This window comes from Peromyscus californicus, unplaced genomic scaffold, assembly GCF_007827085.1.
Source record: "Peromyscus californicus insignis strain IS unplaced genomic scaffold, ASM782708v3 Scaffold_20__1_contigs__length_68692818, whole genome shotgun sequence".
Classification (NCBI taxonomy): Eukaryota; Metazoa; Chordata; class Mammalia; order Rodentia; family Cricetidae; genus Peromyscus; species Peromyscus californicus.
Window position 1 is genome coordinate 41,807,477 of NW_026294503.1, and position 11,504 is coordinate 41,818,980.

The window sequence follows — 11,504 nt, forward strand, 5'->3', positions numbered from 1 at the left end:
AAGAAAGAGAAAAAAGAAAAGCAATGAAGCAGGAAGCAATCTTTTAAAAAAAAAACACATTCCAAAGGAATAACACAAAAGAAAAACAAGGGATCAATCATCTTAGAAGCAAAAATCACTTATTGAAAATCAGTACAAGCCACAATATATTGAGATATGTTTTGCCAAGTATGTTTGAGGGGATCTGCTCTCACCATAGCATGAAGAACTTAGAATTTAGGTCTGTTATGTTTTTTTTTTTTTTTTTTTTGAGACAGGGTTTCTCTGTAGCCCTGGCTGTTCTTGAACTCACTCTGTAGATCAGGCTGTCCTCAAACTCAGAAATATACCTGCTTCTGCCTCCCGAGTGCTGGGATTAAAGGCATGTGCCACTAACACCCGCGGTTATCACCCTTTTATTTTGTAAGCTAAATCAGAAACCAATCATTCATTTTCGTTGTGGGATATTTGAGCAAACTGTGTAAAGATGTGTTTTACTTTGCCTGCCTAAGGCATCTGACTGGTTTAATAAAGAGCTGAATGGCCAATAGCTAGGCAGAAAGGTTAGGAGGGACTCTGGGAAGAGAGAAAAAGACATCAGTGAGACACCGAGGGAGTTGGACACACAGAATGGAGAGGTAAAAAGCCATGTGACAAAAGGAAGATTATTAGAAACAGCTTAAGTTATAAGAGCTAGTTGGGGATAAGCCTAAGCTAAAGGCCATGTTTTCATAATTAGTAAGAAGTCTCCATGTCATTATTTGGAGGCTGGCAGTTCAAAAGAAAGTCCGACAAGAAAGTCCAACTGGCCAGGCAGTGGTGGCACACGCCTTTAATCCCAGCACTCGAGAGGCAGAGTCAGGCAGATCTCTGTGAGTTCAAGGCCAGCCTGGTCTACAGACTGAGTTTCAAGACAGCCAGGACTGACTGCTATGTAGAGAAACCTTGTCTCAGAACACCAAAAAAACAAACAAAGAAAGAAAGTCCAACTGTAGTTGGTTTTCTTTTTTTCCGTTTATTTTGTTTTTACTCTTTGGGGGCCTGCCACCCAGCTCCCAAATACATGCATGGAGACTTATTCTTACTTATGAATGCCCAGCCTTAGCTTGGCTTGTTTCTTGCCAGCTTTTCTAACTTAAATTATCCTGTCTATCTTTTGTCTCTGGGCTTTTTACGTTTCTTTCTTCTATATGTCTTTCTTTCCTTCTTACTCCATGGCTTGCTGTGTGGCTGTGTGGCCTGGTGGCTGGGTGGCTGGCCTCTGGTGTCTTCCTCTCCTCCTTTTCTCAGTTCTCCCCCACTATTCTTCTATCTAGATAGATCTATCTATCGATCTATCTATATCTATCTATCTATGGATCGATCTATCCATATAGATCTATCTATATCTATCTATCTATCTATCTATCTATCTATCTATCTATGGATCGATTTATCTATATAGATCTATCTAGATCTATCTATCTATCTATCTATCTATCTATCTATCTATCTATCTATCTAGTTGATACCTTTCCTACACACCAAGTGACACTTGGTCCAAGACATGAAAGAAGAGACACCACAACTCATAGTAATGCTAATTTGTATACTTTATTCACAACATCAATCAAGATTTTTGTGGAGGATTAGAGGGGTACGGGGTGTCATAACTAAATAGTTTTATATTCATTGGGAAGACTCAACAAACACAGGGAGATCTCAGAAACACCAGGGAGGGAGATCCACCAGCCACAGGGCCAACCGAGTTCATGAGAGCCACATGGGCCTGGGCTGGACAGCTCAGACAGACCAGGTGTGTTGGCACACACTGTGATCCCAGCACTTGGGAAGTTGAGCTCGGCAGACTGCCAACATGAGACGACACATACACAGTGAGTTCTAAGCCACTATATATGCTGCATAACAAGACTCTCAAACAAAACCAAACAAACGAAACGCAGGAAATAGCGGAGGTAGAGGAAGGAAGAGTAGACAGCTCAGAAACAGACACAGCACAGTCCAGGTTGGAGGAGAGACTCAAACTGCTAGAAAGAAATGACTAACTAAATGCTTAAGTATTTTGGTAAAAATTAAAATTAGACCGGGCAGTGGTGGCTCATGTCTTGAATCCCAGCACTCGAGAGGCAGAGCCAGGCGGATCTTTGTGAGTTCGAGGCCAGCCTGGTCTACAGAGCGAGATCCAGGAAAGGCGCAAAACTACACAGAGAAACCCTGTCTCAAAAAACAAAGAAAAATAAATAAAATTAGCCGGGCGATGGTGGCGCACGCCTTTAATCCCAGCACTCGGGAGGCAGAGGCAGGAGGATCTCTGTGAGTTCGAGGCCAGCCTGGTCTACAAAGTGAGTTCCAGGAAAGGCGCAAAACTACAGAGAAACCCTGTCTCAAAAAAAAAAAAAAAAAAAAAGGGCTGGAGAGATGGCTCAGTGGTTAAGAGCACTGGCTGCTCTTCCAGAGGTCCTGAGTTCAATTCCCAGCAACCACATGATGGCTCACAACCATCTGTAAGGAGATCTGGCACCCTCTTCTGGCCTGCAGGCATACATGCAGACAGAACACTGTATACATAATAAATAAATAAATCTTTAAAAAAAAAAAAAAAAAACCAACAAAAAAAATAAATAAAATTAAATCTTTATACACTCTTCAACAAACTATCACAAAATGGGGCAAAGGCAAGAGATTTTAAAAAGGACAAAGAAAAAAAAGAGAAAAAAAAAGGACAAAGAAATCACATCAAGCTGTAATGGAGGCAGAAACCTGAAATCCCAGCACTGAGGAGGCTGAGGCAGGAGGGTCTTAAGAGTTCTGGGCCAGCTGACGCCGCACAGGGATCATGTCTCAAGTGAAACCAACCAACCAAACACTGTGGTCGGAAAGTGTGAGTGAGAGAGCAGAAACATTTCCAGTATAAGCCTGGACCAGAAAACATCAAACCTAACAGCCACAGGTCTCTTCTGCCAAAAGCTGGGACAACAGCCAAACAAAATGACCTGAAACTCTACACCGGATTGCCCTCATTTGCATAGTGAGAAACTACAAACAATGTGACTCATCCTAACCACCCAGGCCCACCACTGGCCAAGCTAGCTGCCCATAGTCTATCCGCATGTTCAAGCAAGTTCCTATCCGGCCACGCCCCCTTGCGTTTTGCCGTGTACTAAACAAACTTGTTTTTGTTCTAAAGACTGAGTTATTTTACCAAACAAAACCTCCTCCACACCCGAAGCCAAACCAGAATTAACCAACCAGTAAGAAACCTTATGCACACCAAAACCACCCCAAACTCCAAAACAGGTTGAGGGGATGGCTGCTGTTTAAATCCCAGCACCCACATGGAGGCTCCATCTGTAACTCCAGTTCTAAGGGACCCGATGCCCTCTTCTGGCCTCCCTGGGCACTAAACACATGCATGCAAGCAAAACACCCACCTACACAAATAAAATAAATAGATCTAACAACAATATCCCTCTCCAAACAGGCCTACCCATAGGGAAGAATTTAGTCTATGACACAGGTGTATTTTCAAGTAAACTGAAAGACAAATTATCTAATACAGTGCACAATGTTAGCAATGGTTATGATTTTTTTGGGGGGGAGTGAAGCTGTATTCTAACTTTACTCCTTATCTAAATAAATTCCATATAGAACCAACATTTTAAAAGTACCACACAAGGAGTTGAAGAGATGGCTCAATGGTGAAGAGCACTGACTGCTCTTCCAGAGGACCTGGGTTCAATTCCCAGCACTTACATGGCAGCTCACAACTGTCCGTAACTCCAGTTCCAGGGGATCAACACCCTCACCCAGACACACATGCAGGCAAAACACCAATGCACATAAAAAGAAGTAAGTTATTTAAAACAGAGTACAGACAAAACCAGATTATTTAGAAAATAATCTTGAAATAAGGAAGCCCTTTAAAACATAGCAAAAAGCCAACATACTTTAATGGAAATTATTTGCCCATAAAACAGAAACAACATCCAAACCGGGCGATGATGGCGCACGCCTTTAATCCCAGCACTCGGGAGGCAGAGGCAGGCGGATCTCTGTGAGTTCGAGGCCAGCCTGGACTACCAAGTGAGTTCCAGGAAAGGTGCAAAGCTACACAGAGAAACCCTGTCTTGAAAAACCAAAAAAAAAAAAAAAAAAAAAAAAACCAGAAACAACATCCAGGCGCTGGTGGCGCACGCCTTTAATCCCAGTGCTGGGTAGGCAGAGGCAGGCGGATCTTTGTGAGTTCGAGGCCAGCCAGGTCTACAAAGCGAGTTCCAGGACAGCCAGAGTTGTTACACAGAGAAAGCTTCCTTCAGAAAAACCAAAAATAAAATAAAACAAACAAAGAAATAAATAAAACAAAATCAAAGAAGACACTTTCAATGGCGTAAAAAGACACACAGGGAAATGTGTATTTTAATATACACAAAAAGAACACAAGCTGGTTAATCTGAACAGGAATACAAACAGCTAAAAGACATATACATGCAGAGGTTTCACCCTCACCAGTAACAAGTGAGGATGGAAATGGAAATATCTTTATGGCAAGACTGCCCCAGGGACTGGCCTCCATAGATGATGGCAAGGTGGCTTACTAACCCTAGCCTATAACCTCACTCCACTTCTCTGTGTCCCTCACAAGGAAATTCCCAGTGTGCAAAGTGACAGAATTGATGTCCACACAGCTTTACACAGAAGCATCTATCTAGCAGGTGGTAGAGCCCATCGGAGCGAGCCCATCGGAGCCTCCCTTTTATATGAATACCAAGGGAGTGTGCACATGCACCAGCAGTAGTACTTGCTTCCAACTATTCTAGAAAGATACACAGGAAACTGCTCCCATTGTGCATTCACGGATAGACATTTAAAAGAATTCTTGTGGGCTGGGGAGATAGATGGCTCAGTGGGCATTCCGTCCAACGTCCTCTGGCCTTAGGGAATAATCCTCCCCTCACACACATACAAGGGAATTATTGTCTATATTTTTCCTCTGTGTGTGAACCCATACACCTGCAGGCACATGGAGGCCAGGAGACAACCTCAGAGGTCATTACTCAGAATCCTTTCACCTTTGGGGATGAGGGGCAACTGTGTCTCTGGAACTCACCAAGTAAGCTGGTGAGCTCCAGGGATCTGCTTGTCTCCTCCCCAGAGTTGGGGATAACAGCATTCATCACCACATCCGGTTTTTAAAAAGTGGGTTCTGGTGATCCGGACTCAGGTGTTCAACTGAGCCATCCTCTTTTCCCGGCATCACTTTCTGTTAAAATTTAAATGCGGGGACCGCAGAGATGGCTCAGCAGTTAAGAGCACATGTTCTTCTTCCAGAGGACCCATATTCGATTCCCAGCACCTACATGGAGGCTCACAGCCAGTTCCAGGGGACCTGATGCCCTCTTCTGGCCTCCGCTGGCACCATGTATGCACATAATATACAGATACACAGGTAGATAAAACACAAAGACACATAAAAATTCAACAAGAAAATGCCACGTTAGAGAAGTTGTTGTCACCCATTAAAAGGGGCTTTTGCAAAGTAACAAGAGAGCATCAGCAGAAAAATAAATTCAAGAAGAAGCTGGGTTATGTGGAACAGGGCAGAGCACCTTCACTTTGACAGGAAATAGCCACAGCTGTTGAGGATGCCGCACGGGTCTGTGCCTGGGTTCACACTCTGTATGGTACCCTACCGGTAACTCCGGCTATGGGGGAGGATCGTGCGAACCCAGGACTTCCTGAGCAGTCTGGGACGCGGTTATTTCACCAAACAGAATCTTATCCACATCCCAACCGAACTAGCCACTAAGAAACCTTATGCACTATCAGAACCATCCATCCATCCCGACCCAGGCAAGCGGGAGCCACTGTGAGGGGTCCAGGAGAGAGGGGCCTGGAGGGTCCGAGGGACCGGGGCGGAGGGTGCGGCCTGGGGGCGGCAGCGGGGCCGCAGCCATCCATCGGGGGAAGGGCTGGCGCACGTGAGGATGCGGAGCTTGGGTGCGGATGAAGGAGAGGGTCCCGCGCATCCAACCGAACGCCACTCACCATCTGCTGCAACCTTTCGCCCCGTGGCGGCTGTCTCAGCTCCCTGAGACAAAGGGGCCGTCCTGCCGGGTCTGCGCAGTCGTCAATCCCGGGGGACCCCGCCCCCTGTCCCCACCCCCAACCCCAGTCCTGGACCGCGACGCCTGAGGGTCGGATTGCCTTCTTGGCTCCGGCTTCTCTTGGTAAAGGACTCCTGGCCCGCGCCCCGGGGCCACTGAGAGCCGAGGCCTCCGCGGTGCCTAGAGAGACCGCGCCTGCTCTTTGAGACAGCGGCGGAAGCGGGCGCCCACAGTCCCTACAAATCCGAGTGCCTCCCCGCCTCGCCCCCTCCCCGCGGCCCCTCTGCTCCAGGGGGGCTTCGGTCACTTCCGCCAAGCTCGTGCTTGCCATCTAGCCATTTCCCCGGTGGTCAGGTAGCCGGGAGGTAGCACTCGTCCCGGAACCCATCACGCTGACTCGGGCTGCTTGGGTTTATGCTATACCATCAGCACATCCTCTAGACTCGACTCAGCAATGTATGACTATTCCATTGCTGCTTGTATTTGCCCACACTTGATATAAACGGTCTTTAAAAATGAGTTGTTCTGGGGCTAGAGAGACACAACAGTCAAAGTGCTGCCTGACTTGGAGGATCTGAGTTTGGTCACCTTTACCCACGTAAAAAAAATGGCTGGGTGTGATGGTGCTCGTAATCCCAACACGGGAAGGGGAGACAAGAAAGATCCCCAGGCCTCTCTGGCCAGCCAGACTAGTCTTAACTGGCAAGCGTCAAGTTCCTGCGATCCTTTTCAACAACAACAACAACAAAAAAAAAAAAACCCAAAAAACAAATAACAAAACATGGATGGCTCCTCAGATGGACCGCTAGCCTCCATATGCACACACTCTTTGCTGAAAATTCAACTCAGGCACTCTTGTATGTTAAACATATGGTCTCCCACCGAGTTGCACTGGATCCCACCCCTCTATTACGGTTTTAATTTTTATTTCTCCAATTTTATTAGCTACTTGTCTTCTGTTGTGACAGAATACCTAACAAAAACTTAAGGAAGGGTTTATTATTATTTTTAACTGGTTATTAGATGTGGGTTTTTATTGTTTTGTTTTGTGGTTTTTTGAGACAGGGTTTCTCCGTGTAACAGCCTTGGCTGTCCTGGAACTCACTTGAACTCACTGAGATCTGCCACCACAACCCGGCTATATGTGGGGTTTTTTTGTTCTTTAAAGAATGGTGGTTTGGGGCTGGAGGTGGGACTAATGTCTGGAAAGGGAGATAAGGAACAAGAACAGCCTCCTTGTTTCCAGACCTTGTGGACCAGGTTGGGATTTGTGTGATGGCACTGCCACTGAATTTTAATTTTTATTTTATTTTAAAGTGTGTGTGTTTGCACACTTGAGTGGTCCTCTGCAAGAGCAGTATATACTCTCAATTGCTGAGCTCTGCCTCCCGAGTGCTGGGATTAAAGGCATGCACCACCGCTGCCTGGCTGAGCTCTCTTCAGCCCCAGGGGCAACCAGTTTTAAATCAGGACAATAAGCTGAATGGAACATTCAGAGAAGTCACAACATAGAGAGGCTGATGATGTCCATGAACAATGAAGCAGAAGGGACGGTGTGGGGACCCTAGAGATATTTTTGAGGCTATGAACACATTTACTAAGATATAGCTGAGCTCTCTGGAAAGAGTCAGGCATGTCTCTACACAGGCCCAAAATTGCTCAAAGGCACAAAGAGAACTGGGCTAAGGTAGTGTGATGGTTCATCTTGTCAGCTTCATAGGATTTAGAGTCACTTGGGAAACACATGGGCATGTCTATAAGGGATTGTCTAGGTTAGGTTAATTGAGGAGGGCAGACCCACCCTAAACGTGGGCAGTACCATTCCATGAGCTATTCTTTTTTTTTTTTTTTTTTTTTTTTTTTTTTTTTTTTTTTTTTGGTTTTTCGAGACAGGGTTTCTCTGTGAAGCTTTGCGCCTTTCCTGGATCTCGCGCTGTAGACCAGGCTGGCCTCGAACTCACAGAGATCCGCCTGCCTCTGCCTCCCGTGTGCTGGGATTAAAGGCGTGCGCCACCACCGCCCGGTGAGCTATTCTTGATTGAATGAAAAGGAGTGAACCTAGTACGAGCTGGCAACACTCCCTTCCCCTTGACCACAGATGCAATGTGACCAACTGCCTCAACTTAGGTCACACGCCTTCCCACCATGATGGACTGTCCTTGACCTGCGAGTCAAGTTAACTGCTTCTTTAAGTTTCTTTTGTCAGGTATTTGTCAAAGCAGTGACAGTTAACTAATACATCTGCCATCAGCATGACTGTTTCTAAGACTACACAGAGGTTTGCATGGTTTCCTTTGACTTCTAAGGAAGAAGAAAAAGCACCCAGGCTTCCTTATCAACTGATCTATATGTGGGTGCAAAAAGAAGAGGTAGTCTGAGGCTAATGCCTTCATCAGGAAAGCTGGAAAGGTGGTTCAGTGATTAAGAGCACTCTTCCAAAGGAACAGAGTTCAGATCCCAGCACTAACATTGTCAGCTCACAACCTCCTGTAACTCCAGTTCCAGGGGATCTGCTACCCTCTTCTGGCCTCTGTGGGTACTGAATACAGGTGGTGTGTGTGTGTGTGTGTGTGTGTGTGTGTGTGTGTGTGTGTGTGTGTGTGTATGCAGGCAAAACACCCATACACATAAAATATTAATGATAAGAAGTCAGGTACCTCACAACTGCCTGTAATTTCAACTCCAGGGGAATCCAACTCTGGTCTCTGTGGGCATCTACACTCTTGCATACATCTACCTACACACACACACACACACACACACACACACACACACACACACACACATACACACAGAGCCATACTGTTCATTAGAATTCACTGCTGATGTTTAACTGACCCATTCTATTTTACTTAACTGAATTTAATTTGTGAAAGTGTCCAGGATTACATATTCTGAGAAATGAATATTGGGGCTGGGGAGATGGCTCAGTGGTTAAGGGTACTAGCTGCTCTTCTAGAGGACCCGGGTTTGATTCCCAGCACCAACATGGTGGCTCACAACTGTCCGTAACTCAAATTCCAAGTGGTCTGACATCCACTTCCGGCCTCTGTGGGCACCAGACATGCATGTGGTACACACACATACATGTAGGCAAGATATCCATATATAAAAATTTTAAAAAGGGGGTTGGGAGAGAGGAATGAATAAGATACTTTGCCCACTATCGGTAGGTGTCTAGAGCTCAGGGTGTGGTGAGGATTCTTACGTTGAAGCATCATTTGTAGTCTGACACATCTGTGGTCTTGATTTGTATCTGAGCTATGGCACAGTAAGGCGTTCCTAGAGTTCTTTACAACAAAGGCGCAAGTCTTCAGAAGTGGCCTAAGAATTTATAGACCTGTGCAGAGAGGGATGTTTGCTGGCTAAGGATCCCAGCGCTAAGATGACATGCTCCAGTTTGGCCAGATGTATTGACTTTTGTGTGTGGCTGGCCAGGGATGTCCTACTCAAGAAGAGGAAAGCAGCTACTTCTTGCTGAGCACCATCAGCTGTGAGTGGTCATGAATTCCCCGTGCAGATATCGATTCAGCATCTCAAGGTGCTCTCTGAGCAGTTCAGAAGTATGGTAGGGAAGGGAGGAAGTCCTGTATTATTGTGCCATTAGCACGATCTGAATTACTACAAGCCAGTTTTCCACTTGGATTTATACAGGGGGGGGGGGGGTTGGGGGGGGGCGCACTAAACTGAACCCATAGATAAATCAGAACTTTCAGCTTCCATATAATGGGTCTATAAACAAACAAAAGAGTTGTTACTATTTATTCATGTCTCCCTTTCACATCTGAAGAATTTTATGGTTTAAAAGTGGAAGTCCCTTAAGCCGGGTGTGGTGGCGCATACCTTTAATCCTAGCACTTGGGTGGCAGGGGCAGGCTGGTCTCTGTGAGTTTGAGGCTAGCCTGGTCTACTGAGTGAGTTCCAGGACAGCTAGGGTTGTTACACAGAGAAACCCTCTCTCCAAAAACAAAAAAACAAAAAACAGGAAAAAAAATCCAACAATGCAATAAGTCAGATCAGGTCAAATTAATAAGTTCAGGTTGAATCTGAGCAAAGCATTCCCAGGTGGTCCCAGGGGAAGAGGAGGAACCACGAGCGGGTAACCGCAAGGCCAAGTCTGTGGGCCGGGTATTAAATACCCTGGAGTCGGTCTTGAGGAGCTCCCAGGGAGGAGCCGCTGCTTGGCGTGCTGCGGGCAGGGTTTGGAATGGGGCCCAAGCTGGAGATCCCCAACAATTGTTACAAATGAGTTACAAAGCTACTATGAAAGAGGGGGGGACCCATGCAAGACACAAGCATAGGGGGCTGGGGTTAAGAGCACTGGCTGCTCTTCCAGAGGTTCCGAGTTCAATTCCCAGCACCCACATGGTGGCTCACAACCACCTATAATGAAATCTGATATGTTGGTAGAACACTATAGTCATAATAAATAATCTTTAAAAAAAAAAAGACACGAGTATAGTATTTTCACAGTATATTGATAGGCGTGGAATGCGTTCCTTGGAGCAAAACAGCCACTATCTTCACCGAAGTGCTACAATATATGGGGGGGGGGGGTAACTGAACGGGGGCTTTGTTCAGCTGGAACCTCTAGCTCACTCCTACTTGATCTCTCTCCAAACCCCATCCTCTCAGAGAATCTCCAACAAAGAAAAGGCATCAAAAAGCCCAGTTCCGCATTCTTGGTGGCTGCAGCAGCTCCTCCCCTGAAGCTGCCAGCAGCCCAAGTCCCCACCTAAAGTGCTCAGCTTTTGACCACACTTGGGCACAAACCTAGCTTGTGGTGCATACATCATCACCCCCTTGCCTACAGGGCATATAAGCTCCCTGTCTTAGTTCGGACACATGACTTCTCCTGCCTCAATCTCTGGGGGACTGGAGAACTCACCCGGGAGTTACTTTGCTCAAATAAACCTGTTCTTTTACTTTTTCAATTCAGCTTGATCTGGCTTACTGCATCGGTGGAGAAACCTATTATCATTACAGAAAACCTATTAGGCTCGATCTATGCAGCTGTAGAGAAGCCATCCTCTCTGCTGGTGAAGATTTTCTAGTGTGACAGTTGCTCTAGGGTCACCCACGCTCCTTCCAGCAACCCCTCACCTGTGCTCTGTAAGTGAGCCCAGCAACTCACCACCGGCGTGAACTTTAGTGGACTCATACTTTTGTTTGTCATTGGGACTTTATGAGGAGCAGGAAGGTGTTAAGTCTCCCCGAGGGGAAAAATATTCTCACAATTCTCAAACCAGTTGGGAGACCTGTAGACAAATACTGAATATTTACAGGGATAATAGATGGGTGATTCTGAAATTCCTATGCAAAAACTTAAGTCAATGTGCTGAAGATAGTAAGAATGTGTTTCTGTAAAATGGGAATGCAGTTACAAATACAGAAAGAAGGAAGGGTAGAGCGAGCTTTGGT

General features: G+C 46.0%; 1 protein-coding gene across 2 annotated transcripts in view; it reads right to left on the bottom strand.

Moving 5' to 3' along the window:
* The window catches only part of LOC128116679 (zinc finger protein 250), a 38,369-nt gene that overhangs the window by 9,247 nt on the left and 17,618 nt on the right, over positions 1 to 11,504 (bottom strand). The window contains exon 1 of one of the 2 annotated variants that reach the window (XM_052748173.1): positions 6,025 to 6,151. The exons of the other annotated variant lie outside the window; for it this stretch is intronic. The gene's annotated coding sequence lies outside the window, so the exon portion shown is untranslated. Of the gene's footprint in view, positions 1 to 6,024; positions 6,152 to 11,504 lie in introns of those variants that run through there. 2 annotated transcript variants of the gene reach the window in all.